Source organism: Molothrus aeneus, chromosome 4, assembly GCF_037042795.1.
Source record: "Molothrus aeneus isolate 106 chromosome 4, BPBGC_Maene_1.0, whole genome shotgun sequence".
Lineage (NCBI taxonomy): Eukaryota > Metazoa > Chordata > Aves > Passeriformes > Icteridae > Molothrus > Molothrus aeneus.
The window spans coordinates 11,718,197-11,721,488 of record NC_089649.1 but is presented as its reverse complement, the minus strand read 5'-3'; the positions used below and the strand labels follow the sequence as shown (position 1 = coordinate 11,721,488).

Here is a 3,292-nt window from a genome sequence, read left to right as displayed (position 1 = left end):
GAGTCAGATCCTCGTCTCTTCCCTCAACCTGAGACCCCTGTGAACACGGTCACAGGGCACCACTGAAAAGGGTTCAGCACCATTCTCTTGTCACCTGCCTTGGAGATATTCATATGCATTAGAGAGATCCTGTCTGTCTCCTCCAGACTAAACAGGTCCAGCTTCTGCACTCTTTCCTCATAAGAGAGATACTCCAGGCCCCTCATCGTGGGCACCCTCTCCTGCAGCTTCTTATCTTTCTTGAACTGTGAATACCTGAATGGAACAGAAGTCACTGGATTTGGCCTCACCAGGGCTGAGTAGAGAGGCAGGATGTCTTGACCTGCTGGACACAGTTGTGACGGTGTTCACAGGGGTCTCAGGTTGAGGGAAGAGATGAGGATCTGACTCCATGTTTCAAAACGCTTGATTTATTATTTTATGATATATATTACATTAAAACTATACTAAAAGAATAGAAGAAAGGATTTCCTCAGAAGGCTAGCTAATAATGGAATAGGAAAGAATGAATAACAAAGGTTTGTGGCTCGGACTCTCTGTCTGAGCCAGCTGGGCTGTGATTGGCCATTAATTAGAAACATCCAACATGGGCCAATCACAGATGCACCTGTTGCATTCCACAGCAGCAGATAATCAATGTTTACATTTTGTTCCTGAGGCCTCTCAGCTTCTCAGGAGGAAAAATCCTAAGGAAAGGATTTTCCATAAAAGATGTCTGCAACACACACTCTTCCTGATGTACCCCTGAATACTCATGGAACTGAGAGAGCAGTCATAATTGTGCTCATCTTACCAATTTTGCTTTTTTTGTGCCCCTTTGTAGTGTCCAAACCATAAATCGATTCCAGTTATTCTGTAATGTAACTTGTAATCTTGATACAGAGGAGAAGCAAAATGTACCTTGCAAATCAATTGTCAGCCCAAGTGAAGTGAAAAGGCAGATCCCTAAAATGTGCTTGGGTCCTTGACCTACTTTGATTGATAGATATGCATGACTGGTGCAGTGGCAGGCTCAGCAAGCCACGAAGCAGTTCTATTTATCCAGGGAATTTTCTGGGTCTGAGAGTGCTACTTATGTGGGGTGTGTCTATGAATAAATATTTTTCAAGTTTGTATGTTAATGGTGCCTTTCCAGCTGAGCTGTCTCTTGCCAGGAGCAGGGCCTGATATGTGTGTGCTGAGCAGAATGTTGAAGGGGGTGTCTCCATGGAGGGCTCATGGAAATTCACTTGAACTCATAACCTGACATTTTACATATGTAAAAATAAACAAAAATGCAGCCTTGTTTGAAGGACAGTGCTGTACTTATGTTTGCTAAAAAATGAGGTAGCTCCTCCTCTCTCTATTACAATGAGGCTTTTTTAGATTTTTGGGGATTTGAGGTTTTTCAAGGAGTTTCATCAGGCACTATCTTCTGTCCATGAGGCTGGAGGAATTTAACTGGACACAGTTGGAGCATTGTGTTTGGAAAGAGTGGATTTCTCCCAGTAGTGGATCCTATAGCATTATCCTAGCTAATCCCCCCAAAATCCCTTTCCTCTTGTACATGCTGTATGGTCGTATTTCAGGCTTATCCTGTACCATTAAGGTGATTAGGGTACCTGCTATTGAAAAGTAGTGTTTAGAGGCTTCAGTAACCTGAGAGGAAGGAGTCAGTGAAACTGAGGAGAGAAACCAAACCATTCCTTATCATGGCATTTAAAATATAGCAGTTGAGTTCTTAAAATATTTAAGATTTTAGATAGCTGTTGCACCTCAGCTATGAAATACTGCTCCTTGACTAAAGTGTGATAACTGTGTGAGAACTCTGTTAAATTAATGTAGGGCTGGCAAGTTTTGTACAAGGGTATTTTTATCTTCTATAAGATATGTTAGGAGTGCTTGCTGTTGATTATTATCTTCTGTCTTAGGGTAAATCTTTTAGACATGCACTTATGATGTAGCTGAGGGGAGGTTTTACTGAAGTGCTTTTTTATTTCAGGAAATTAATGCTTGCTCAGCTTAGTCCTTTCTCTACTTCGTTGTATGAGTACCATATACTTGAGAGGCTGATAGTTTAATACCTCGTATTTTACAGATATTTTGATCATGTTTCTAAGTTGTTACCTTTTGAAATACCTTAGTGATACTTATTATTAATGCTATTTGAATGAAAATATACAGGTAAGGGTAAGTCCACGACAGAGCTGTCATTGCAGATCTTTTCTGAACGTTCTGAACCTCACCCTCACTAAGCCCTATGCTCTTAACTATCCTAGCTATCCTCTCAGCAGCCCTGGGAGGATGAATGGGTCTCAACCAAACACAAATCCAAAAAATTCTAGCCTTTTCTTCCATCTCCAACCTAGGCTGAATAGCAATCATTATAATCTACAACCCTAAACTCACCCTCCTCAACTTCTACCTGTACACTGTAATAACTGCAACCGTTTTCCTCACCCTAAACACAATTAAAGTATTTAAGCTATCTACCCTAATAACTGCATGAACCAAAATTCCATCCTTAAACCTTAAACACAATGCTGCTCCTAACCCTGCTCTCCCTTGCAGGACTCCCTCCCCTGACAGGATTCCTGCCCAAATGACTTATCATTCAAGAACTAACTAAGCAAGACATAGCCCCAGCAGCCACACTTATATCCCTCCTGTCCCTGCTAAGCCTACCTTCTACCTTCTTCTCACATACTGCACAACAATTGCACTTGCCCCACACACCACAAACCATATAAAACAATGATGTACTAGCAAACCAACCAGCATTACAATTGCTATATTTACCTCCATGTCTGCCATCCTCCTTCCTATCTCCCCTATAATCCTTACCATTGTCTAAGAAATTTAGGATTACCTAACCGAAGGCCTTCAAAACCTTAAACAAGAGTTGAACCCTCTTAGTTTCTGCTAAAGTCCACAGGCCATTATCCTGCATCCCCTAAATGCAAGTCAGGTACTTTAATTAAGCTAGCACCTTCCAATTTACTAGCCAGATGGTAGTATCTTTGATACTTCCATCATGGTTACTATGATACTATGATACTACATGATACTATAGTATGGCTTTGATCCCATGATACTATAGTTAACAGCTATATGCCCTAACCAACAGGCCTCTGCCTAAGGCTCTGGTACATAACCAATGCACATCAATGAGCTTGCAACTCACTATGAACTTCACTAGAGAGTTGATAAGAAGAGGAATTGAACCTGTGTAGAAAGGACTACAGCCTAACACTTACACACTCAGCCATCTTACCTGTGATATTCATTAACCAATTATTATTCTCAACTAATC

At 41.0% G+C, this 3,292-nt stretch overlaps 1 pseudogene; it reads left to right on the top strand.

The window, feature by feature from the left end:
- The first annotated feature begins 2,221 nt into the window (after positions 1-2,221).
- LOC136555843 (NADH-ubiquinone oxidoreductase chain 2-like) lies at positions 2,222-2,833 on the top strand (annotated as a pseudogene).
- The last annotated feature ends 459 nt before the right edge of the window (positions 2,834-3,292 follow it).